The sequence below is a fragment of the Hyla sarda genome, chromosome 4, assembly GCF_029499605.1.
Source record: "Hyla sarda isolate aHylSar1 chromosome 4, aHylSar1.hap1, whole genome shotgun sequence".
In the NCBI taxonomy this organism is placed as follows: domain Eukaryota; kingdom Metazoa; phylum Chordata; class Amphibia; order Anura; family Hylidae; genus Hyla; species Hyla sarda.
Window position 1 is genome coordinate 358,280,447 of NC_079192.1, and position 27,448 is coordinate 358,307,894.

Below are 27,448 nucleotides of genomic sequence, written 5' to 3' on the forward strand. Positions count from 1 at the left end.
CATGTCAATTCAGACATGCGATTTTCTCCAATTCCGGGCTGATCGGGTCTCTGGTGACCCGATCACCCGGAAAATAGGGCTGATCGGAGTTGTCAGCAACAGCCCCGATCAGCCTAAAGGATAGGAGTGAGGTCGTAAAGCTGCGATCTACTCCTATCCCCTGCCATTACTCAGAACGGAGTTCTGACCAATGGCAGCGCAGGACAGGGGGTTGCCATGGCAACCCCCCCGTTCTGCCCGCCCCTGGATGTCGAGGGGCTCTGGGAAGAAGATGGAGACCGTACCTGCAGGAGAAGATGCCTGGGGACCTGGGATCTTCGCTGGAGCCTGCTGGATTCTGATCAGGTAGGGAATCGACAGTGGGGGGGGGGGGGGGGGGGGGGTAATTGAAAGTGAAAGTAAATCGATCTTTACTGTGGCAACCACTAGGGGGGCCAAACTGCAACTCCCAGCATGCCCAGACAGCAAAAGGCTGTCTGGGCATGCAGGGAGTTGTAGTTTTGCAACATCTGGAGGGTCACAGTTTGGAGACCACTGTTACAGTGGTGCCCAAACAGTAGCCCTCCAGATGTTGCCAAACTACAACTCTCAGCATGCCTCGACTGCCCAGGCATGCTGGGAGTTGTAGTTCTTTAACATCTGTCCCTTCAGATTTAGCAATTTTCATGACATTTTTGAAAATTGCTGCTCTACTTTGAAGTCCTCTAATTTTTTCAAAAAGCAAAAATATGTCCATTTTATGATGCGAACATAAAGTGGACATATTGTGTTTGTGAAGAAAAATAAAATGTATTTGGAATATCCATTTTCCTTACAATTAGAGAGCTTCAAAGTTAGAAAAATGCTAAATTTTCAAAATTTTCATGAAATTTGGGGATTTTTCACCAAAAAAGGATGCAATTAACGCCGAAAATTTACCACTTAAATAAAGCAGAATATGTCACGAAAAAACAAACAAACAATCTCAGAATCAGAATATTCGGTAAAAGCGTTTTCGCGTTATTAATTCGTAAAGTGACGGTGGTCATAATTGCGAAAAAGGGCTCAGTCCTTAAGGTGAAAAAGGGCTGCGTCTTTAAGGGGTTCATTTAGAGTCACAAAGCCAATATTTTAAATACATTTGCATTTTCTGTAGAAGGGTCAGGCACGTAACGATCGAAGCAACTGGAGTTCCAACCGCCTAACTTCTTGATAACGTGAGCCAGAACGTTATGTTTAGAAGCTGCTGAGGCTGCCCCAATCCTGAATCAATGACCTGTAATGCCTGTGGAATCTAGACCCAACATCGTGACTAGTGACCGTACGTGCTTTATGAATTGTAACGTCGATAAAGCCTGACCACCAACCGGTGGTGCCCTGTGCTTGCCCTGAAAGCATGGAGAGTAGGACTGAGAGGGAAGAGACCGGGCACCATTGATGTGACGCGGGGAAGTAACGGATAGACGCTCCCCATCTACAGGTTTTGGTGGCTAGCAGCGTGAGAATGAAACCTGGGCTGTCGGGTGACAATTGGCCCAGGGTCAAACCCGGTGATCTGTGACCGAGACACGTGAATTCCCCTTGTCTAAGAAAGCCGTAGAAAGCAAGGTGGATGGCAGCTTTGATAACCGTGCTGAGCTGATAACCGAAAGGGTGAGTATCCAGAAGAGAAGACATGGCCCGGAAAAGGTCCCCGGTGACAGGTGCGTGAGAAGGGGACCTGAGGTGTGACAGGAGTGACACGCCTCTAAGAGCTGCTTTGATGGGATGAGCAGAAAGCAGTGAGGGTGCGTTAGGATGCAACAAAGACCTGTGGTGCCGAAGACCCGTTAGGTGCAGCTTGATGGTGTTATGAGACAGATGTAGGGAGGAATGGCAAAAACCGACAAAAGCTAGGGAGGAGTGCACGGAAATTGTGGCGGGAAGACCTAAGTTGTGCATGAAAGAGGTGAAGGATGCCAGAGCGGCAACATAGGCCCGAATTGTGCTGGGTGCTAGTGACCTTCTAATTAAAGTGTTGGCTATAGATACGTAACTGGCTAATCCATCATTAGCTGCTGGAGCAGGGGGACCGTGACTCCGGTTTGATCTGCTTCTGGTTGCACCTGGAAGAACATACTTAGTTTAGCCCGTGAAAGTGCATCAGCTGCCAGATTCAACCTACCCTCAATGTGTTCAATAGAAAAGTGAAAGTTGTGTTGAAGTGATAGTAAAATGAACCTTCTGACAAAGCGCATAATTTGATGAGATTTGGAGCGCCCTCTATTTAGGATATCGACCGTGGCGGTATTGTCACATAGGAACCGGGCGGTCGTATTGGACCAAGAATGCCCCCAGACTGTAGCGGCAGCTACAATGGGGTATGTCTCAAATAATGCCGAGGTTTCCCTAAAATCGTGAATGTTAAGAATTTCTGGAGGCCAAGGCCCCGCCAGCCAGTGATTACCATGTATGACTGCGAATCCGAATGCTGAGGCATCAGACACAACTGTGGGGGACAATTCTGAAGCTGAGGGTGTGAAGAATGAGACCCCGTTCCAACTTTCTAGGAAATGATCCCACATAATCAGATCTGCCATGGCCTCGTCATCGACATGAATCGTGTGCCTCTGGCCCGAGACTGATGGGAGAAGGTCCAGGAGTCTGGATATGAAGGCTCTCCCCTGAGGTATAATCCTCATGGCGAAAGCCATCATGCCCAGGAGGCTCTGTAGCTCGACCCTGGACACCGTGCAACATCTGGACAGCCTATGTATCAGTTCTCGAATTCTAGTTAATTTGTCCTGAGGCAGTCCAGCCTGCATGTTTACGGTATCTAGGATGATGCCCAGGAAGACAAGCTGTCTGGTGGGACCCTCAGTCTTGTGAGGTGAGACGGGGACCCCGATTTCTTTAAATAGTGCCAAAAGTGAGGAAAGGTTGTTAGGTGGGTGGTTAGGATGTTCGAGCAGTAAGAAATCATCCAAGTAGTGTATTGTGTGTTGGCAGTATTCTGAAGTGCCCAGTGTAACTCTGTGGCCAACTGGTCAAAGAGCCATGGGCTACTTTTAGCACCAAAAGTAAGTTTGACAGCGAAATAATATTTTTCTTGCAATCTGCCACTGCCAGAGGTCTGGTCTGATATGGAGTAACTTAAAAGCGTCGGTTATGTCAGCTTTTGACAGCCAAGTGTTCCTTCCCAGCTGCAGGCCCCCCTTTTCTTCTTGGAGAGTCAGCCCGCTGGGGCTTGCTACTGCTAAATTCTCAAATCAAAAGAGATTAATTTACGATCTCTCAGCTCCTTACTCCTCCGTCATACCCAGCATTAACGCTGTAATCCCGTCAGAGGAATTCTCGATGAAATATTCTTCCATTGACCAAGCAATACAGGTCAATCATGAAGCCTTTGGTCATCTCAGACTTAATCAAATCGGAGACGACCTTAGGCTCGGCAAGGGCTGACAACAAGTTGTGACACTCGTACGTACATTGGGGAAGGGCGACCAAGCCCGTGTGGAAGCCGTCACAGATCCCTGCCACCAACCAACTGACCCAGTTGGGATTAGGGTGACCGGCAAGGATCCTGGCGAGGACCTGGGCCTGGACCACGCCTAGTCAAGCCTGAGAGCCCTTCTGGGAGCAGATTGAGCTGGGGTGAGCCTTGTAGCAGATGAAGCATATGTGTAGCAATCTACACTTACTGTACTGGCAGGTAGAGAGGTTAAAGTTATTACAGATCTGGGTTTTCTCCAGATACCTCACAGGTCTACCCAGCCTGTCCAGGGCGGCTGTGTTTCTCTGAGCTGATGAGGCGTAAGAACTGGAGCCCCTACTGGAGCTAGGTTCCCCTAGGCCACTGCTCCGAGGACACCAGCTGGACAGGTGGGTGATAACCCCACACAAAGTGCAGGAGGGAGCTTTCAAGCCTGCAAAATGTTCACATACAGATCCGTGTTTATGGCCCCCCCAGTTGGTCACGTAATTAAACTGTGTGTAAGCTGCCGCTGCCTTAGCCGAGAATGCCTTATGGTATTCGTAGAACGTAGTTCCCCCGTACTTGTGAGCCATCTGAATTACTCTATGGAAGTATAGAGCTAACTCCTCCCTGCGGCCAGGGCTGACGGAGCAGTCAACATCCCTGAAGAGCCCGAAAGCTATTACGAATTCAGTGACATTCAATGACCTGCTGAGCCTAGCGTCCTTGCTTTTAAAGGTAACTGCTAGCTCACCACAGGCGACAGTCTTGGTGTCCTTTATCAGCTGTGGCAATGAGCAGAGAAGCAAGGTTAATATCCTTGCCCTCGATAATGTCTTTCTTTTTTTTTCAAGAATAAGTTTTTATTAAATTTTGAAATAACAGAGAACCGGGCATATCCGGAATAAACAGTGGACAAAGCATAATGGTCAGGCGTAACGACCTGAACAACAAACAAATAAATACAATCCGTCACAGAAAAGTACATATACATCATGAATAAAGTCCATAGCCTGTGGAGGTAACTGAAACACATGTTACACAATGGTCTAAATATAAAGCCAGGGAGAATGGTGGCGAGAGGCTTCCATGTCGTAGCCTAATCAAAACTTACTTGCTATAGAATTGTGTTCCGTAAGGGAGGGGGTTGGAGAAAGGAGAAAATGGAAAAGAGAAAGGGGTATAATCAAGAGGTGTACCTAGAAGGAGAAATTAGCATATAAGCAACATACAGAATGTCTTTCTTAATGGGCGCTGGTATGAAGTGTGCAGGTGTGATGTTAGGTGGAGGTTGTGGCGTACCTGGAGGCGTAGCCTGAGAGGTAGGAGCTGTGGGAGGCGCTACAACTGGGGCTGCTTCGCCACTCTTGGAAAGATCCATGAGGTCCAGTCTGGCCTGGAAGCCTGAGACTGAAGCTAGAACATCCGCCATCATTGTGTGGAGCTGGGACAGAGAGGCGCTTGAAGCTTGAGCCTGAGCAGCTTCCTGACTACCCCTGGGGGCTTGATCCTCATTAAGCAGGCTAAACAGCTCGCCCTTCCTGGCTGAGGCTGGAAAAGGGATGCCCGTCCTCCTTAGTTCCTCCATCAGGCTGGGGATGGTCCAGGCCCGGTATGATGGCATGCTGCCTCGGTCAGAAGCCCTAGCAAGGGTTTCCGGGAGGGAGAGTGCATCCTCGATATCCGAGGGTTGTGACATGCCTCTAGCCGAACCTATCCGGGCCAGTGAAGGAGGGTGCCGGAGGGGGGAAAAAAAAAAAAGACTAATGTGACTTAGCAACTAAACCAAATATACCTAGCTACTAGGTTAACACTGACCTGCTGAATATCCTGAGCTGTTATGACACACAGGATTATTAATACAGGTTCTAGCATATAACGTGTGTGATCACCCCTTGCCTCTATGGCATACAGTCGGGGGCACACTAATTCCTGCATAGATACAAGAGAACTCATAATACCATGTACACAAAGAAAAAATCGAGTTCAAACAACTCCTTAATTAAAATCATGATTTTATTGAAACAATTTAAAAAACAATGTAAACAGACGCCAATAATTGGAGATGGGATTAAGGTTAGATTCCAGTACAAAAGAATAGGGCTACTGCCAGCTACAATGGGCTATCATATAATATCATGTAAAAAGTAATCAGTATGGTATCTCAGTCTCTAAGAGAACTGCACTGCACATAAATTATTACTACTAAAGTGCTCTATATACGGTATTTATAATATACACTGACCACAATTGTGGGTATTATTGAATATAAATTAGTGCAAAAAAGTGCCAAAGTAAGTTGCAACCCAAATGTGCATATACATACAAAGATAAAATATTGCGCAATAATAGTATGACAATATAATAGTAGCACAAGCATTTATCTATGGATCCATGCAGACTGCAGAGAGACACAGAGACTGGTCAAATAAAGTGCATATGGTAAACTTACCCATATTGAGCTGCAGAGCCCTGACCCCTACGATCGTTTCGGTTTCCCTTTATCAAGAGGTACTGCTGAACAACACCGCACCACAATCTTTATAGTGCTCGCTATTACTTACAATTAATTACAGCTGTGGATGATTCTTTTGGTGCATGCGATAGTAGTCTTCCGGATGTAAACAACCGCCCCACTTCCGGCGTCCACACCACTATGCGCATGCCCGAAAGCAGTAAGCTTCCGGACATGCGCACTACGGCCACGGTCATGTCGGAAGGGCGGTATCTCGGATATCGACATGCCTCGCATGCGCACTGAACCAACACAGCCGTACGAAATACTCAGTGCAGACATCTGCATGAATCCATGGGACAGACTTGACAATAGTATACAAGTAAGGACATATATGGAGTAAATAGACCCAGTGCAGTATTAACCCAATGCAAAAATAAATCGTGCTATATTATAAGTGCATATCAAGATAACATATAACAAAAGGAAAAAAATATTATATATATAAATATAACATATTACAAGAATAAATAAAGTGCTGTGCATACAGTGCAAATATATATGTATATCATGTCAGTATTAATTACTGGCAAATCCCCATTAAACAGTATGATTAAAGTGCATATTAATTTGACAATGTAACCCAGTTACCCAATATATAAGAAAATACAAGGGATATTACCCAATATCCCGATACAAAAAAGGTGTTGATAAAACCACATCTATAAAGTGAATGCCAAATCTATATTAATGACAAAAAAATACAGAATTATGCCCCAATATTTGAATAAAACTCCAGTAGACCACAGCAGCTGTCAAATTGTATACAGCCACCAATGTGGCACTTACTAGGGAAAAATCCCAAAAAATCCAAAACCCCGCTACAATTCCTTTCACTACCATATTGTCCAATTTTTTCCTTTTTCCTTTAACACAGTCTGACTACCATGGTTCATTTAGTGGTCTTCAAGTAGTCCATACTTCTTTCAATAATTTGTATCTTTCATACTGAGATGCGAGACTCATATCACAGGGTAACGGTGTGCCTTATAATGCCATGTGTACAAAGGTATATCTTAAACAAAGAAAATAAGAGTTACAATTAAATACAACAATACAATTTAAAACATGTGAACAACACATGGAGAGTTAAAAACAAATTGGGGAGACAAATGGTAAATAATTCTTGTCACGATATTATGTATCTAGAGTAAGTTGATATTAAGACTCGATTGGTACTACATATTCATGTTAAAGAGTCATTCGTCCTCACTAGGTGTCGGAACCAAAGAACATTATGTCTGTATTACCACGGACACAATATATATTTTATTTTACTTTACAAGTAGGATGAGAAGCTTAATTGTTCATTTAACCCGTGGGGGACCATTGTATTCAACACTGTAATCCACCTACACTCCTTCTGGGCCAAAATTATTTTCAAATTGCCCCCTCTCATACCACCTTGGACTCTTTCGATCCCTCTTACTTTTAATCCAGAGGGGTCACATCCGTGTTTCTCCTTAAAGTGTCTTGGCAGGGTTTTTAAGCTCATAGTATCAACACAGTTCTTGGCAGAGATAATGTCCCTCACATGTTCTCGGACTCGGGTGCGCAGTTGTCTAGAGGTCAAACCTATATAGATTTTGTCACAGTCACATGTGGCATAATATATAACATGTTAGCTAGTGCACGAAATATACTGCCTTATCCTGTATTCCCGCAAACTCCCAGATGTAGTGAGCGTTTTTGTCCTGATAATATTGGAGCAAGCTAGCCATTCCCCACAAGGGTAGCAACCAACTCTTGGCATTGATTCTGTAAAAGGATTAATATTTTTTGGTACATAGTGGCTCTTGACTAATAGGTCTTTTAAATTACGGCTGCGGCGTGCAGTCATAGGGATTCTATCAGATATTTTTGTGGCTAGCACTGGATCCATTTTAAGGATCCCTATATGTTTTTGTATTGCTTGTTGCATTGTTTGCCACTTACAATTGTAAGTTGTAATGAATCGGGTAACATCTCCCATCTGATCTTGACATTTAGTTTTTTTCACTAATAATTCTTCTCTAGGGGTATGCCTTGCCCTCCTATAAGCTCTCTTAATGCATCTCTTACTGTATCCTCTTTCTATGAATCTTTGATTTAACTCTTTACTTTGTTCCTCAAATTTTTTCAGACTTGAACATGTACGTCTTAGGCGTAAATACTGACCTATGGGCACTGCTCTGATCGTAGATGGCATATGGGATGAGGTGGCATGAAGCAGCGAATTTGTAGAGGTTTCCTTTCTATCAATATCTGTAGCGATGTGTCCATCTGATTGTCGGTGCATCTGGATATCCAAAAAATTGGCGGTAGTTGAACTGTAAGTATATGTTAACTTAAGATTAATGTTATTGTTATTGAGTATTTTCATGAAATCCTGTAATGCCTCAACAGTGCCCTGCCAAATAAATAGCACATCATCTATGTAACGCAGCCAGCACTGCACATGGTCGCTGCCCTGTGCCCCACCGCATGACAAAACCTCCCTCTCCCAAAAACCAAGGAAGAGGTTGGCATACGATGGGGCACAGGCAGCACCCATGGCAGTGCCGCGCGTCTGCAAATAAAAACTGTTTTTAAAAATGAAAAAATTATGTGTTAACACAAATTCAAGCAACTGTATAATAAGTAAACCCATATCTCTAGAGACATTACTGAATTCAAGGTAGAACCTTACAGCATGCAATCCATCAGAATGTGTAGTGCATGTATACAGTGATTCCACATATGCTGTGACTATGAGCATATCTATTTCCACAAAAATCCCATCAATCCTCCCGAGTACGTCCATCGTGTCTCTGACATAAGATGGGAGATTCTCAACCATCGGTTTTAGATAGATATCAATAAATTTGCAAGTAAGATCACATATGCCTTCAATTCCTGACACGATGGGACGACCAGGGGAATCGAGGGGATTCTTGTGTGGACCTTAGGAAGAAAGTATATGGTAGGTATCTGTGGATATGTTGGTATTAATGCTTCCATATGTTTTCTGGTAATAATGTCCTTATCAACTGCTTCCTCTAGGATATCCCTCAATTGTACAGTGAACTGTTGTATGGATTATGGGTAAATCTGATATATGTACTTTTGTCTTACAACTGTCATCATCCACAGCTGTAATTAATTGTAAGTAATAGCGAGCACTGTAAGTAATAGCGAGCACACGAGATCGTAGTGCGGTGTTGTTCAGCAGTACCTCTTGATAAAGGGAAACCAAAACGATCGTAGGGGTCAGGGCTCTGCAGCTCAATATGGGTAAGTTTACCATATGCACTTTATTTGACCAGTCTCTGTGTCTCTCTGCAGTCTGCATGGATCCATAGATAAGTGCTTGTGCTACTATTATATTGTCATACTATTATTGCGCAATATTTTATCTTTGTATGTATATGCACATTTGGGTTGCAACTTACTTTGGCACTTTTTTGCACTAATTTATATTCAATAATACCCACAATTGTGGTCAGTGTATATTATAAATACCGTATATAGAGCACTTTAGTAGTAATAATTTATGTGCAGTGCAGTTCTCTTAGAGACTGAGATACCATACTGATTACTTTTTACACCATATTATATGTTAGCCCATTGTAGCTGGCAGTAGCCCTATTCTTTTGTACTGGAATCTAACCTTAATCCCATCTCCAATTATTGGCGTCTGTTTACATTGTTTTTTAAATTGTTTCAATAAAATCATGATTTTAATTAAGGAGTTGTTTGAACTCGATTTTTTCTTTGTGTATATGACACACAGGAGCCTTGACGGCACAGCCCGACTTTCAAGCTGTGGATATTATATGAGATAATTAGCGTAATACATGTGTGTAATAAGCTAGAGGGTGTGGAGTGGCGAAGAATGTAGTAATTGTTGAGACTATGTGTACGCCGTTGCGCTGAAGAAGAGTCAGAACGGCATACGCAGAGGACCCAGCTGAGGACGTGTCCGATAAAGGTTATTCTCTTCCTAAAGTTATGTCATATTGCGCTGAAATGAGTCAGGAACAATATGTGCACCATGCCCCGACTGAAGAAGAGTCAGACCGGAGGCCAGATGGCGAGTGTGTGAGGACGCACGTGGCTCTGAAGGCATGTCAGTAGCAGCGTCATGAGCAGAATATGGAAGGCATGAGTAAGTTATGGGTTTACATTTATATATTTTTTTCCCCTTTTTTTTCTTCCTTTTTTATATATACCTCAAGCATAAAGCTGAGAGGGAATCGCTTGAAGGGAAACTCTAATCACCGACAACCAACTAAACAATCTGAAACAAAAACATGGAATAACATTGAACTGCCGCATCGATTGACCCGACAGTTGAGTCTGAATTATTTGGAAGCATAGCAGACAATGAGGTCTCAAGTAGTGACCTTGAAACAGTGTGGCAAATAAGAGCGGTACGGTATTTGACACGCGAACCAGCAGCCCAACCAATATATTGCAGCTGCTGCAGAACCTCACAAGACACAAGTCTGAAGAAGACGGCACGTGGAAGACAAGCTTAGAGCCATGTCTGACAGCTGTTTTACGCCCCATTAACCAGGGAACGGCAGGTAACTAAACACAGTAACATAAGAGCATTCTCAAACATTTAAAACATCATATTCAATTCCCTGGTTGAACTTGATGGACGTATGTCTTTTTTCAACCGTACTAACCATGTAACCTTAGTGAGTTCATGCCTGTGATTGTGCCGGGAGGGGGAGCCCAGAGGGTGGCCCCGGACCACCGACAGGTGGGAACCTGCTGACCGGGGCGCTCATTGTGCACACACACACAAGCCCCCCCCCCTTCCCCCCCCCAGGCCGAGACCCAGTGAGAGTGCCGGGAGAGGGGAAAGACCCTGGGGATGCTGATGACTTATGGGGAGAGGTGACTGTGTGAGCGGGCCGGTGATCCTGCAGAGTGCCTAGGGATTGATACACTTGCGATCCTGAATATATCAGCCGTTGCCGCAAGGCTCAGGCCGAACTCACTGCGATAGACAGCTGTGCAGATACTGCTCATTTGACAGCCAGGGAACAAGAGAGAGAGAGCAATGGCCGCCGCTCCCTTATATGGGCAGGGGCGGGGTGAATCTGATTGGTCCGAACATCCGTCATTCACTGTTACACAGTGTGATGGGTAGCATATGTCACAGGGACCTCCAAAGGTCCTTAAGCAGAAATACCATAGAGTTCACCTGACCACATGACCCACAGGTCCTGCTATGCTATAGACAGGTAATTAACTATTTATAGACATTGATATCATATTTAGATGCTTCCTAAATAAACTATTAGCACAATAACTATCTGGATGAGAGGTGACCAGGGGTGAACTAGACAATGGGGACCCCGACATCCTAGGGACTCTGGCTAAGGGGACCCACACGCAGGTACCGGATAGGATACGGTACCGGGACACCACATACCTAACCAGGGGGAACCCGGGCAGGAAACCACAACGAACGACGACTTTGCCACCTGGGGACGTATGACCTAACGCGTTACTCTGTAACAGAAGATACCGCCAACGATACATACGCCCCGACCTGTGGGAGAGGGGTGGTTATATACCCCACGCCACTCCCACAAATGCAGCCAATTAGGCTTTTAACATATATATATATATATATATATATATATATATATATATATACCCTGTGTTGGTGTGTGTGTGTTTATATATATAATAACCCCCACCATCCATGATATATATAGCTCAGCTTTTCCCAACCAGGGTGCCTCCAGCTGTTGCAAAACTACAACTCCCAGCATGCCCAATTGTAGTTTTGCAACAGCTGGAACACTGGTGTAATACATATATATATATATATATATATATATATATATATATACACATACACTTCCACAGTCTCCTCACACCCCCAGAAGCCAAGAAGTCAACACTTCCACAGTCTCCTCACACCCCCAGAAGCCAAGAAGTCAAGAGGCCACCTGGGTTGTCAGGACCTGGCCACCTGAGTGAGGAGTGCCGGGTGCTGTGCTCTTCTTCTAGCCAACCCAGTGCTTGAAAGACCTTTCACTGTGTTCTGTATTTTTTTTTTAAGCCAAGTTGTTCATGGTCTACATTTTTGGTTTATTTGTACCGTTTGCGCCAAAATTTTGCGCATTTTTTTCCAAAGGCACAGTTAATACTGTCCACTGCAAAAAAAAAATCGACTTCAAAAAGGTGCAAAAAAATTGCGCAACGATACACCTTTTTACAGCAAAAGAAAATTATGGGAACAGCTTGATAAATCTCCCCCAATGGGATTCCGCTGTCCCATTCACACAGGAGAATTTCTGCCCCAGAATTTCCGCTGCAGGAATTCCACTAAAGTGAATAAGCAGGGGGGCGTGGTTTGGCCGTGCAGAGTGATGGCCGCATAGTACGACTGCTCCAAAGCAGGCTCACAGAAAACGACCGATATAACCTGCCAGTGACATTATTAGCCCACTAGACACACCTAGTTCTTTATGGCGACCTCGGGCAGGAAGAGATCTCACCAGCCGGGTGAATCCAAGTCCCTTCGGCAGTTTTTCATGAAGAAGCCCCGGGCTTGAGATACCCAAGATGGCGCTGCGCCTCCTGCGTCCTCACGAGTCTCTCCCGGAGCATGAAGGTCTCAGATACCACTGCCTCAACGTACAGCTCGCACCGCTGCAGGAAAGGTGAGAGACAAGACCCGCTCCACCAGAGCCCGCGAGGACTGTATTATCTCTGTGTCTTGGGGCCCCGCTAGTAGAATCTAACATGGCGAAGATGGAGGAAGGAGATGACACTCTGCCTTTACCTCAGGCTAAGGCCTCTAATGCCTCTGAGAAGATGGAAGTTCTCCCCCACGCTTGTCCTCCTCTGCACAAATTAGCCCTGTGAAGCAAAAACCCTGACTTACCTCTGCAAAGGCTGATGACTGGGCGGCAAAGGCTGATGACTGGGCGGCAGGTGCTGAGGGAGAGCAGTCTAGCCAGGTGGGCGCAGGAGACATGTTTGCCCTATACCAGACCACTGATAAAACGGTATCTGAAAATGCCTTAAAGGATATGCTCCAATTGCTTCGGCCCTCACTACATAAGGACTTTTCCTCATTGCTTACTCCTGTTCAATCTTCAATGCGGACCCTGGAGTGTAAAATGGCACAAAAAATGGTAAAGTAAAAAACTTGGAGGTGTGAAAACTCCATATGTAATGCGCCTTGAACATTTTCCAGGCAGCATCAAGGTAGCACCTGTGAGGCCATGCACCTATATTAGCCAACTTAGGTGGGGCTTGCAGCCTGCCTCCCTCCTCCCATTGTATGTGTGCTTAGCCACGCTGGAGGGTACCTGGGAGAACTCTGTGAGTCAACCTATTGCTGCCGTAATTGCCCACTGGCCCCTGTTTTGCTTATCACGCACAGGTAGGTTTAGCGCTAGGTCCCGTGCCATTTGAGAAACCTTGGCGTTGGTGTGCGGGCTCTGGTATGTCCTTCATATAAAGATATACTGGCGAATGTCTCAATTTTAACATCAGTGTTGAGGGATAGCCAATGTCACTGTATACATCTACCACAGTAGTGCACCTAAATTCCTGTATTGTATTATAAATCGGTCATGGGAGAGATCTCTTCACTGCTGCATGATATACTTATACATAGTAATTGGGTTTCCCCTAAGCCTTATTTTTTCTAAACTAAATAAGCCTAATTATAATAATCTTTCTGGGTACTGTAGTCCTCCCATTCCCTGTATTACTCTGATTGCTATCTTTGAACCCTCTCCAGCTCCACCGTATGTTTCTTGTACACTGGTGCCCAGTATTGTACACAGTATTCCATGTGTGGTCTGACTAGTGATTTGTACAGCGGTAAAATTATTTCCTTGTCGTGGGCATCTATGCCCCTATTGATGCACCCCATGATTTTTTTTGCCTTGGCAGCAACTGCCTGACACTGGTCATTACAGCTAAATTTACTGTTAACTAAGACTCTTAAGTCTTTTTCCCAAGTCATCCCAAGTGTTCTCCCATTTAACACATTATCCCAACCTGGATTTTTCCTCCCCATGTGCAAAACCTTACATTTATTAGTGTTGAACCTCATCTGCCACTGCCCAGCCTCAACCTCCAACCTATCCAGATCCATTTGTAACAGTGCACTGTCCTCTATAGTGTTTACCACTTTACAGAGTTTAGTATCATCTGCAAAGATTGCTACTTTACTATTCAACCCCTCTACAAGGTCATTAAAAAATATATTAAATAGAACAGGACCTAAAACTGACCCCTGTGGTACCACACGAGTTACAGTCACCCAACCAGAATAAGTACCATTAACCCCTTAAGGACTCATGACGTACTGCTACGCCATGAGTCCGCTCCCGATCTATAACGCGGGGCCACGGCGTAGCGCCACGTCATAGCGGGTCGGGCCCGGCCTCTAACAACAGCCGGGACCCGTGGCTAATAGTGCGCGGCACTAATCGCAGTGCTGCGCGCTATTAACCCTTCAGACGGAGCGATCAAAGTTGATCGCCGCATCTGAAAACGAAAGTAAACCTTTCCCGGCAGCTCAGTTGGGCTGATCGGGACATCAAGATAAAATCGCGATGTTCCCATCAGCTGGGACGCAGGCAGAGGTCTCCTTACCTCTCTCCGCAGCGTCCGATGGTCGATTGATTGCTCCAAGCCTGAGCTACAGGCTTGAGCAATCGACCACCTATCTAACTGATCCCTGCAAAGCTATGGCTTTGCAGGGATCAGCATAGGAGATCAGTGTGTGCAGCGTTATATGTCCCTATGGGAGCTATAGCACTGCAAAAAAAAAGTGAAAAAAAAAAGTTAACAAAAGGTCATTTAACCCCTTCCCTATTAAACGTTTGAATCACCCCCTTTTCCCATAAAAAAAAAAAGACTGTGTAAATAAAAATAAACATGTGGTATTGCCGCATGCGAAAATGTCCGAACTATAAAAATATATAGTTAATTAAATCGCACGGTCAATGGCGTGTGCGCCAAAAAATTTCAAAGTCCAAAATAGTGTATTTTTGGTCACTTTTTATATAATGAAAAAATTTATAAAAAGTGATAAAAAAGTCTGATCAATACAAAAATGGTACCGATAAAAACTTCAGAACACAGCGCAAAAAATGAGTCCTCATAACGGCCCGTACGTGGAAAAAAAAAAGTTATAGGGGTTAGAAGATGAGAATTTTTAACATATAAATTTTCCTGCATGTAGTTACGATTTTTTTCCGAAGTACGACAATATCCAACCTATATACGTAGGGTATAATTTTAACCATATGTACCTACAGAATAAAGATAAAGTGTTATTTTAACCTAAAAATGCACTGCGTAGAAACGGAAGCCCCCAAAAGTTACAAAATGAATTTTTTTTCTTCAATTTTGGCGCACAATGATTTTATTTTCCGTTTCGCCGTGGATTTTTTGGTAAAATGACTAATGTCACTGCAAAGTAGAATTGGTGGCGCAAAAAATAAGCCATAATATGGATTTTTAGGTGCAAAATTTAAAGCGTTATGATTTTTGGAAGGTGATGAGGAAAAAATGAAAATGCAAAAACGGAAAAACGCTGAGTCCTTAAGGGGTTAATAACCACCCTCTTTTTCCTATCACTGAGCCAGTTACTTACCCACTTACACACATTCTCCCCTAGCCTGATCCTTCTCATTTTATGCACCAATCTTTTATGTGGCACCGTATCAAATGCTTTGGAAAAATCCAGATATACGACATCCAGCAATTGCCCCATGTCCAGTCTGGAGCTCACCTCCTCATAAAAGCTGATCAGGTTAGTTTGACAGGACCGATCCCTCATAAAGCCATACTGATATGCTGTCATACATTTATCTTTATCAAGATACTCCAAAATAGCATCTCTCAGAAAACCCTCAAATAATTTACATACAACTGAGGTTAAACTAACAGGCCTATAATTCCTGGGGTCACTTTTTGACCCCTTTTTAAATATTTGAACCACATTTGCTATGCATCAGTCCTGGGGAACCATCCCTGTCACCATAGAGTCCTTGAGTATTAGAAATAGTGGTCTCTCTATTACTTTACTTACCTCTCTTAGATCAGGTGGGTGGATACCATCTGAACTTGGTGATTTGCCTATTTAAATTTTTTGTATGCGGCACTGTACTTCTTCCTGGGTTAGACAGGTGATCTGTACTGGGGAGTTTGTTATCCTGCTGCATTTCACCTGGCATTTCATTTTCCTCTGTGAATACAGTGGAGAAGAATGTGTTTAGAGTATGTATGGTAATATTGATCTTTTGCAAGAAAATTGTAGGGAGATTTCTCTGGGGATTAAAAGTTTCCCGCCAATTTATTGCAAGAGATCCATAATATGTATATGTGTTGTTATGGATCTCTGGCAAGAAAATTTAAGGAAATTTTCTCATCCCCCTATGTCTGTTTTTCAAACCAGGGTTCCTCCAGGTTTCGCAAAACTACAAGTCCCAGAATGCCTGGACAGCCAAAGGCTGTCCATGCATGCTAGGAGTTGTACTTTTGCAACATCTGGAGGCACCCTGGTTGGAAAACAATACCCTATCTATTAAATTAAATTTGTACACAGCTCAAATGTGAAGATATCTGATTTCTATAGTCGAGGACATAGTTATTAGAATAGCTATTGATGGTACTCCTCCACAGTGTGCTTTTATAGTTTCATTAATTAATCAAAGTAGATTGTTAGTAGATTTATAGTCTCTGTGGTGCAATTGGTAGCAAGTTCGGTTAGTAAAGCTGAAAGGTTGGGGGTTCAAATCCACCCAGAGACAATACTATCTCTCCAATTTGATGAATGAAGCTTTAATTAGCACTGGCATGTTGTTTTCTTCTTTGCCACGTTTTCTTCTTTAACCCCTTAAGGACGGAGCCCATTTTCACCTCTAGGACGAAGCCCTTTTTTGCAAATCTGACCGCTGTCACTTTAAACATTAATAACTCTGGAATGCTTTTAGTTATCATTCTGATTCTGAGATTGTTTTTTCGTGACATATTCTACTTTAACATAGTGGTAAATTTTTGTGGAAACTTGCATCCTTTCTTGGTGAAAAATCCCAAAATTTGATGAAAAAATGTAAAATTTAGCATTTTTCTAACTTTGAAGCTCTCTGCTTGTAAGGTAAATGGATATTCCAAATCCTTTTTTTTTTGGATTCACATATATAATATGTCTACTTTATGATTGCATCATAAAATTGACGAGTTTTTACTTTTGGAAGACACCAGAGGGCTTCAAAGTTCAGCAGAAATTTTCCAATTTTTCACAAAATTTTCAAACTTGCAATTTTTCAGGGACCAGTTCAGGTTTGAAGTGGATTTGAAGGGTCTTCATATTAGAAATACCCCATAAATGACCCCATTATAAGAACTGCATCCCCCAAAGTATTCTAAATGACATTCAGTAAATGTTTTAACCCTTTAGGTGTTTAACAGGAAAAGCAGCAAAGTGAAGGAGAAAATTCAAAATCTTCATTTTTTACACTCGCATGTTCTTGTAGACCCAATTTTAGAATTTTTACAAGGGGTAAAAGGAGAAAATGTATACTTATATTTGTAGCCCAATTTCTCTTGAGTAAGGACATACTTCATATGTCTATGTAAAGTGTTCGGCGGGCGCAGTAGAGGGCTCAGAAGCGAAGGAGCGACAAGGTGATTTTAGAGAGTACGTTTTTCTGAAATGGTTTTTGGGGGGCATGTCGCATTTAGGAAGCCCCTATGGTGCCAGAACAGCAAAAAAAAAAACACATGGCATACCATTTTGGAAACTAGACCTCTCGGGGAATGTAACATGGGATAAAATGAGCCTTTATACCCCACAGGGGTTTCACGACTTTTGCAAATGTAAAAAAAAAAAAAAAATTCACTAAAATGTTGGTTTTCCCCCAAATTTCACATTTTTTAAAGGGTTAATAGCAAAAAAGACCCCCCAAAATTTGTAACCCCATCTCTTCTGAGTATGGAGGTACCCCATAAGTGGACCTGAAGTGCACTGCGGGCGAACTACAATGCTCAGAAAAGGCGGCGTCATATTTGGCTTTTTGAGAGCAAATTTTGCTCGGGGGGCATGTCGCATTTAGGAAGCCCCTATGGTGCCAGAACAGCAAAATAACCCCCACATGGCATACCATTTTGGAAACTAGACCCCTCACAGAATGTAATGAGAGGTACAGTGAGCATTTACCCCCCCACTGGTGTCTGACAGATCTTTGGAACAGTGGGCTGTGCAAAATTTTTCATTTTCACGGACCACTGTTCCAAAGATCCGTCAGACACCTGTGGGGTGTAAATTCTCGCTGCACCCCTTATTACATTCCGTGAGAGGTGTAGTTTCCAAAATGGGGTCACATGTGGGTGTTTTTTTTTTTGCGTTTTTTTGCGTCTGTAACAATCAGCCACCCCTGTGCAAATCACCTCAAATGTACATGGCGCACTCTCCCTTCTGGGCCTTGTTGTGCGTCCCCAGAGCACATATGGGGTATCTCCGTACTCGGGAGAAATTGCATTACAAATTTTGGGGGGCGTTTTTCCCTTTTACCTCTTGTGTAAATGAAAAGTATATGGCAACACCAGCATGTTAGTGTAAAAATTATTTTTTTACACTAACATGCTGGTGTAAACCCCAACTGTTCCTTTTCATAAGGGGTAAAAGGAGAAAAAGCCCCCCAAAATTTGTTAGGCAATTTCTCCCGAGTATGGCAATACCCCATATGTGGCCCTAAACTGTTGCCTTGAAATACGACAGGGCTCCAAAGTCAGAGCGCCATGCGCATTTGAGGCCTGAATTAGGGACTTGCATAGGGGTGGACATAGGGGTATTCTATGCCAGTGATTCCAAAACAGGGTGCCTCCAGCTGTTGCTAAACTCCCAGCATGCTTGGACAGTCAATTGCTGTCCAGAAATGCTGGGAGTTTTTGTTTTGCAACAGCTGGAGGCTCCATCTTAGAAACACTGCCATACAATACGTTTTTCATTTTTATTGGGGAAGGGGGTGGTAGGGGGGGCAGTGTACGTGTGTATATCTAGTGTTTTACTCTTTATTTTATGTTAGTGTAGTGTAGTGTTTTTAGGTTACATTCACACTGGCGGCGGATTACACTGAGTCTCCCGCTAGGAGTTTGAGCTGCGGCGAAAAATTTCCCGCAGCTCAAATTTGGAGCAGGGAACTCACTGTAATCTGCCGCCAGTGTAAATGTAGCCTGTACATTCACACGGGAGGGGGGTCAAAACTACAACTCCCAGCATGCACTGACAGACCATGCATGCTGGGAGTTGTAGTTTTGCAACAGCTGGAGGCGCACTGGCTGGAAAACCTTGAGTTAGGTTCTATGACCTAACTCAGTATTTTCCAACCAGTGTGCCTCCAGCTGTTGCAAAACTACAACTCCCAGCATGTACTGATTGCGGAAGGGCATGCTGGGAGATGTAGTTATGCAATGGCTGGAGGCACGCAAGTACAACTCCCAGCATGCCAAGACAGCCTTATGCTGTTCCTGAATGCTGGGAGTTGTAGTTTTGCAAGATTTAGAGGGGTTCAGGTTGTAAATCACTGTCCAGTGGTCTCAAAACTGTGGCCATCCAGATGTTGCAAAACTACAACTCGCAGCATGCCCAGACAGAAAATTGCTGTCTGGGCATGCTGAGAGTTGTAGTTTTGCAACATCTGGAGAGCTACAGTTTGAGACCACTTAGTGATCTACAACCTGAACCCCTCTAAATATTGCAAAACTACAAGTCCCAGCATGCCCACACAGCAAACAGCTGTCTGGGCATGCTGGGAGTTGTAGTTTTGAAACATCTGGAGGGCCACGGTTTAGAGACCACTGTAAAATGTGGCCCTCCGGATGTTGCTAGGCAACAACTCACCTAGCAGGCCCCGGAAGTATTGCTGCCGCCGCCGCCGCTCGTGGGGGAGGATCGTGAACGGGGATCCGAGATCCAGGTAAGGGACCTCCGGCGCCGACCTTCTCTGGACGGTTCCCCCGTTTTGCCCGGACACAGACAGGTGGGCAAAGCGGGGGAACCGAACTTTAACCCCCCTCCCCCGGTCTGCTATCGGTCGGTCGCTCGGCCGACCAATAGCAGGGATAGGAGGGGTGGCACCCCTGCCACCAAACTCCTATCCCTTTAGGGGGATCAAGGGTGTCTCGGACACCCCCGATCCCTCTTATTTTCCGGGTCACCGGATCACCAGTGACCCGTATGACCCGGAATCGCGCAGCTCGCAGGTCTGAATTGACCTGCGATTTGCGCGCATCGCGGTCATGGGGGGGTCTCAGGACCCCCCTCGGCGATGTGCCGGGATGCCTGCTGTTAGATAACAGCAGTCATCCCGGTCCGATCACCGCTACCGGTGACGCGGCGCTCCCGAAACCCCACGACGTACATGTACGTCGCCCGTCGTGAGGGGGTTAATCTGTTGGGGACCACGGGCATATGGATATGCCTTTGCGTCCTGGTACTTAAGGAATTTCGATCCCCGCCGCTAGCCAGATGGGGATCGGAACAGGATCAATTCAGATCTGCGATTCGCGGTGATTCCGGGCTGATCGGGTCTCTGATGACCCGATAGCCCGGAAAATAGGGATGATCGGAGCTGTCAGAGACAGCCCTGATCATCCTAAAGGATAGGAGTGAGGTGGCAGGGGTGCCACCTCCTCCTTTCCCCCACGATCAGGACTCCTCCTCCTATCCCCCGCTCTGCCATCCCCTGGATGTCGGGGAAGAGCGGGGGAAGATGGCGGCGATATGTGGGGGGCCTGTGGATGCGGCGGGGACTGAGGACCAGGGAAAGGCGGCTTCCTAAATGAGACATGCCCCGCAAAAACCATTTCAACAAAATTTGCTTTCCAAAAGCCCAATGTCGCTCTCTCCCTTTTGAGCCCTCTAGTGCACCCGCAGATCACTTTACATCCACATATGAGGTATTTCCTTACTCGAGAGAAATGGGGTTTAAAATTTTGGGAGATATTTTCATCTATTACCCCTTGTGAAAATGAAAAATTTGGGGTAACATCAGCATTTTAGTAAAAAAGATGTAATTTTTCATTTTCACATCCAACTTCAACGCAAAGTCGTCAAACACCTGTGTGGTGTTAAGGCTCACTGTACCCCTTGTTATGTTCCTTGAGGGTTGTAGTTTCCCAAATAGTATACCATGTGGGCTGTTTTATGCTGTTCTGGCACCATAGGGGCTTCCTAAATGCGACATGCCCCCCCAAAAACCATTTCAGCAAAATTCGCTCTCCAAAATCCCATTGTGGTTTCTTCCCTTCTGAGCCCTCTAATGAGTCCATGAAGCACTTTACATCTACATATGAGGTAATTCCTTCCTCAAGAGAAATTGGGTTACATATTTCAGGGGGCTTTTTCTCCTTTTTACCCCTTGTAAAAATTAAAAATATGGGTCTACAAGAACATGTTAGTGTAAAAAATGAACATTTAGAATTGTCGCTTCCACTTTGCTGCAATTCCTGTGAAACACCTAAAGGGTTAAAAAACTTTCTGAATGTCATTTTGAATACATTGAGGGGTCCAGTATTCATAATGGTATCCATTATGGGGTATTTCTAACATAAAACCCCTCAAATTACCTTCAAAACTGAACTGGTTCCTGAAAAATTAAGATTTTAAAATTTACTTGAAAAATTGGAAAATTGCTGCTATACTTTGCAACCCTCTGATGTCTTCAAAAAGTAAAAATATGTCAACTTTATGATGCCAACATAAAGTAGACATATTGCATATGTGAATCAATATATAATTTATTTGGTATGTCTATTTTCCTTACAAGCAGAGAGCTTCAAAGTTATAAAAATGCTAAATTTTCACATTTTTCATGAAATTTTTGAATCTTTCACCAAGAAATTATGCAAGTATCGCCGAAAATTTACCACTAACATAAATTAGAATATGTCACAAAAAAAAAAATTCTGAATCAAATTCCTAAGTACAAGCATCCCAGAGTTATTAATGCTTAAAATGACAGTGGTCAGAATTGCAAAAAATGCTCTGGTTCTTAGGGTCAAAATGGGCTCGGTCCCAAAGGGGTTAATAAACTTACCTTGTTATATGCAAAATATAAAATTATAATTTTTTTCTCAATAGATTACTGGCCAGTGGCGAATCATTCGCCTCTTTACATTTCAGTCATGGCCGTAAATGTTGGCACCCCTGAAATTTTTCTAGAAAATAAAGTATTTCTCACAGAAAAGGATTGCAGTAGTACATGTTTTGCTATACACATGTTTATTCCCTATATGTGTATTGGAATTAGACCAAAAAAGGGAGGGAAATAAAGCAAATTGCACATGATGTCACACCAAACTCCAAAAATGGTCTGGACAAAATTATTGGCACCCTTTCAAAATTGTGGAAAAATAAGATTGTTTCAAGCATGTGATGCTCCTTTAAACTCACCTGGGAGCAAGTAACAGGTGTGGGCAATATAAAAATCACACCCGAAAACAGATAAAAAGGAGAGAAGTTCACTTAGTCTTTGCATTGTGTGTCTGTGTGTGCTACAGTAAGCATGGACAACAGAAAGAGGAGAAGAGAACTGTCTGAGGACTTGAGAACCAAAATTGTGGGGAAATAGCAACAATCTCAATGTTACCAGTCCATCTCCAGAGATCTAGATTTGCCTTTCTCCACAGTGTGCAACGTTATCAAGAAGTTTGCAATCCATGGCACTATAGCTAATCTCCCTGGACGTGGACAGAAGAGAAAATTGATGAAAGGTGTCAACGCAGGATAGTCCGGATGGTGGATAAGCAGCCCAAACAAATTCCAAAGATATTCAAGCTGTCCTGCAGGCTCAGGGATCATCAGTGTCAGCCCGAACTATCTGTCGACATTTAAATGAAATGAAATGCTATGGCAGGAAACCCATGAGGACCCCACTGCTAACACAGTGATATAAAAAGCAAGACTACATTTTGCCAAAATGAACTTGAGTAAGCCAAAATCCTTCTGGGATAACGTCTTGTGGACAGATGAGACCAAGATAAAGCTTTTTGGTAAAGCACATCATTCTACTGTTTACCAAAAATGGAATGAGGCCTACAAAGAAAGGAACACAGTACCTACAGTGAAATATGGTGGAGGTTTAATGATGTCTTGGGGTTGTTTCAGTGCCTCTGGCACTGGGTGCCTTGAATGTGTGCAAGGCATCATGAAATCTGAGGATTACCAATAGATTTTGGGTTACACTGTACAGCCCAGTGTCAGAAAGCTGAGTCCAGATCTAAATCCCATTGAACACCTGTGGAGAGATCTTAAAATTGCTGTTGGGAAAAGGCATCCTTCCAATAAGAGTTATGTAAATGAAATACCTCCAACATGGGGACGGGATTAAGGTGCTGGACAAGTCGTGTAGAAAGAGCCAAAAGTTTATTCATCCATCATGCAACGCGTTTCTCAGCAAAGCTGTTTCATCAGGCATCATGCCTGATGAAACAGCTTTGCTGAGAAACGCGTTGCATGATGGGTGAATAAAATTTTAGATCTTTCTACATGGCTTGTTCAGCGCCTTAATCCCGTCCCCCCTGTTGGAGGTACTTCTTTTACATATATCATATTGGAAGTAGAATGGCTGCAGGCATACCTACCTTGGCGGTTTCCCATAGTTACACTTGGTTTAGTGTAACTCCTTGTGGTAAGCACCACTATACTATCTCTCATCCAGTTACCAATGTTAATACACTTCGGAGCGCTGTCTATCATTTTGATTTGTGAATAATTTTGTTCAGCCCATTTTTAGAGTTTGGTGTGACTTTACGTCCAATTTGCTTTTGTTCCTCTCTTTTTTGGTTTAGTTCCAATACACACAAAGAGATTAAAAACGTGCATAGCAAAACATGCGTTACTGCAATCCTTTTCGGTAAGAAAGACTTTGTTTTCTTGAAAAATTTCAGGGGTGCCAACATTGATGGCCAAGACTGTATCTATTTAGGTTGGGAAATCCACTATTTGTCAAATAGTATCGGAAACATGTGATGCACTGTGGAGCAATCTTCAGCCAAACTATCTACCAGAGCCAAATACCCAAATTTGGATGACAGCAGCTCAAGGATTTAAGGATAATGCCAACTTCCCCAACTGTATTGGTGCCCTGGACAGGAAACATGCCGAAATTGGAAAGCCTGCTGGAAGTGGATCGCCATTTTATAACTATAAGAAGTTTTTCAACGTTATTTTAAAGATGATTGCAGATGCAAAATATTGTTTTCTGGCAGGTGTCATAGGGGCATATGGTCATAATAATGACTCTAGAGTTTTCATAGAGTCCAAACTTGGACATGCTTTTTACAGTGGAAACTTTAACATCCCCGGCCCAAAAGCATTACCTGGAACAACAGGACCCCTACTGCCTCATGTACTGGTGGCAGACGAGGCATTTCAAATGTCAAAAAACCTATTAAAACCATATGCAAGCTGAAGCCTGAATGCCCAGAGAAGAATTTTTAATTATCGTCTAACAAGGGCGAGAAGACATGTTGAATGCGCCTTCGGTATCCTAGTTGGAGGGTTTTCACCACGTGCATTCAATTAAGGCCACATAAAGTTGATTCTGTCATCCAAGAATGTGTAGTGCTTCATAACTTTGTGCTATATAATCAGCCACATGACTTCGTATTGATGGAGGAAATAGAAGAAGCCTCAATGGTTGCCCTGGAACCATCATTCCAAAGGTCATGTGCCAATTATGGAAATACGTGAAGCATTGGCAAACTTCTTCTGCTCTCCCCTTGGAGCTGTGCCATGGCAAGATGGGGTATAGGTAAGTCCTTGGTTACCGAAGTAGGTGATGTCCAGCTCCTTTCCCATGCCCGCAGCGCCCGGACTGGCATGGCCAGCGCCTGGATATGTAAATACAATTACAAAAGAATGTCCAGTGCAGATAGATGCAGAACGGTGCTCTTTATTGCGATAAAACTTCAATACATGTAAGACATGGACACTGGTGACACGTTTCGGCCCTGGTGTTGCAACACCAGGGCCGAAACGCGTCACCAGTGTCCATGTCTTACATGAATTGAAGTTTTATCGCAATAAAGAGCACCGTTCTGCATCTATCTGCGCTGGACATCCTTTTGTAATTGTATAGGTAAGTCCTTATCAAACCATCATTTAAAGGGGTACTCCGGTGCTTACACATCTTATCCCCTCTCCAAAGGATAGGGGATAAGATGCCTGATCTTGGGAGTCCCGCAGCTGGGGACGCCCGTGATCATGCACGCGGCACCCCGTTTGTAATCAGTCCCCGGAGCTATCACGCCCCCTCCCGTAGGCCTGCATTGAGGGGCGGAGCGTAACGTCACATGGGGATGAAGGCGTGACGTCACACGCCGCCGGCCCTGCGGTCGATCGTAATCAGACCCGGAGCGAAAACGCTCCGGGGACTGATTACAAACGGGGTGCCGCGTGCATGATCACGGGCGTCCCCAGCTGCGGGACTCCCGCGATCAGGCATCTTATCCCCTATCCTTTGGATAGGGGATAAGATGTGTAAGCACCGGAGTACCCCTTTAAAGTGGTGGAGACTTTTCAAAACCTGTGCAGTGGAAGAGTGGCGCATTTGCCCATGACAACCAATCAGATTGCATACTATGTTTTTTATAGTCTCTTTAAAAATGAATAAAGCAATCTGATTGATTGCCATGTGCAACTACACCACTTTTCCTCTGCACAGGTTTATTATTTATACACTTTTTGATATTATTTTTCAGGACCATATTTTTCCATTTAAAATTTTAAAGGTTGTTTTCATAAATTATTAATTAAATTACTGTGAACACTCTTGTCCTTGAAAAAATAATGTCAAAGTACGCCACAGACATGTGATATGAATGAAAAATTGATCTAATGAATATGTGATATACCGTATTTATCGGCGTATAACACGCACTTTAAAACTTAAATTTAAGGCAAAGAGTCTGCCTGCGTGTAATACGCCGATAAATCTTCTGGTCACTGATTTAAAGCGGCCGCAGCAGCATCTGCTTGTTAAGTATTAACAGCACGGCCGCGGCCACTTTAAATCAGTGACCAGCGGCGTCTCCTCCCCGCTCTGTCACTTGTTTTCTCCTGCACGGTACTGGTGTGGTGGATAGTGGGGGAGACGCTGATTAAAATGAGCCCTACCTTGCCCGGATCTGCACTACCTTTTAATCAGTGTCTCCCGCACTATCCACCAGTACCTGTGGATCGTGCGGGAGACAAGTGAGTTTCACTTTTCATTTGCCCTCCCTCCCCCATCATTCCCCCTTTCCCTGCTTTTTATAGTTTTGTTTATATTCCTTACCTGGCTGCACTTCGGCAGGTCTTGCGGGGTCAGTGAAGCAGATGAGTTACGTCCTCTGTCGGCTTCTCTGTGCGGCATCACTTCATTTCCTGTAGTCGCCGCCGAAAAGTGACATCCGTGATGCCGCGCAAGGAGCCGGGAGAGGACGTAACTCATCTGTTTCACAGACCCCGCAAGACAGCCGAAGTGCAGACAAGTAAGGAAAGCAGTTGGCTGTCCGGGCATGCTGGGAATTGTAGTTTTGAAACATCTGGAGGCCCGCAGGTTGAAGACCACTGGATGCCATAGGAGGAACATGATGGGGGGATGATGAGACAGGGGGAAATGATGAGGGGGGGGTGAGACAGAGGGAAATTATGAGGGGGGATGATGGGGGGATGAGACAGGGGGAAATGATGAGGGGGGGGTGATGGGGGGATAAGACAGGGGGAAATGATGAGGGGGGAATGATGGGGGGATGAGACAGGGGGAAATGATGAGGGGGAATGATGGGGGACATGATGAGACAGGGTGGGGGGATGATGAGGGGGAATGATGGGGGACATGATGAGACAGGGTGGGGGATGATGAGGGGGAATGATGGGGGACATGATGAGACAGGGTGGGGGGATGATGAGGGGGAATGATGGGGGGGATGAGACAGGGGGAAATGATGAGGGGGAATGATGGGGGACATGATGAGACAGGGTGGGGGGATGATGAGGGGGAATGATGGGGGACAGGATGAGACAGGGTGGGGGATGATGAGGGGGAATGATGGGGGACATGATGAGACAGGGTGGGGGGATGATGAGGGGGGATGATGAGGGGGAATGATGGGGGACATGATGAGACAGGGTGGGGGGATGATGAGGGGGAATGATGGGGACATGATGAGACAGGGTGGGGGGATGATGAGGGGGGAATGATGGGGGACATGATAAGACAGGGTGGGGGGATGATGATGGGGGAATGATGGGGGACATGATGAGACAGGGTGGGGGGATGATGAGGGGGGAATGATGGGGGACATGATGAAACAGGGTGGGGGGATGATGAGGGGGGAATGATGGGGGACATGATGAGACAGGGTGGGGGGATGATGAGGGGGGAATGATGGGGGACATGATGAGACAGGGTGGGGGGATGATGAGGGGGGAATGATGGGGGACATGATGAGACAGGGTGGGGGGATGATGAGGGGGGAATGATGGGGGCATG

General features: G+C 44.5%; 1 long non-coding RNA gene across 1 annotated transcript in view; it reads right to left on the reverse strand.

Annotated features, from left to right (window-relative positions):
- Nucleotides 1–5,461: 5,461 nt before the first annotated feature.
- Nucleotides 5,462–27,448, reverse strand: part of LOC130267226 (uncharacterized) — a 67,895-nt gene continuing 45,908 nt past the window's right edge. Inside the window, exons 2-6 of the long non-coding RNA XR_008843104.1 lie at nucleotides 15,997–16,152; nucleotides 12,823–13,048; nucleotides 8,106–8,257; nucleotides 7,378–7,523; nucleotides 5,462–6,963 (exon numbers count right to left, since the gene is read on the reverse strand). This is a non-coding gene — a long non-coding RNA (uncharacterized LOC130267226). The remainder of the gene's footprint in view (nucleotides 6,964–7,377; nucleotides 7,524–8,105; nucleotides 8,258–12,822; nucleotides 13,049–15,996; nucleotides 16,153–27,448) is intronic.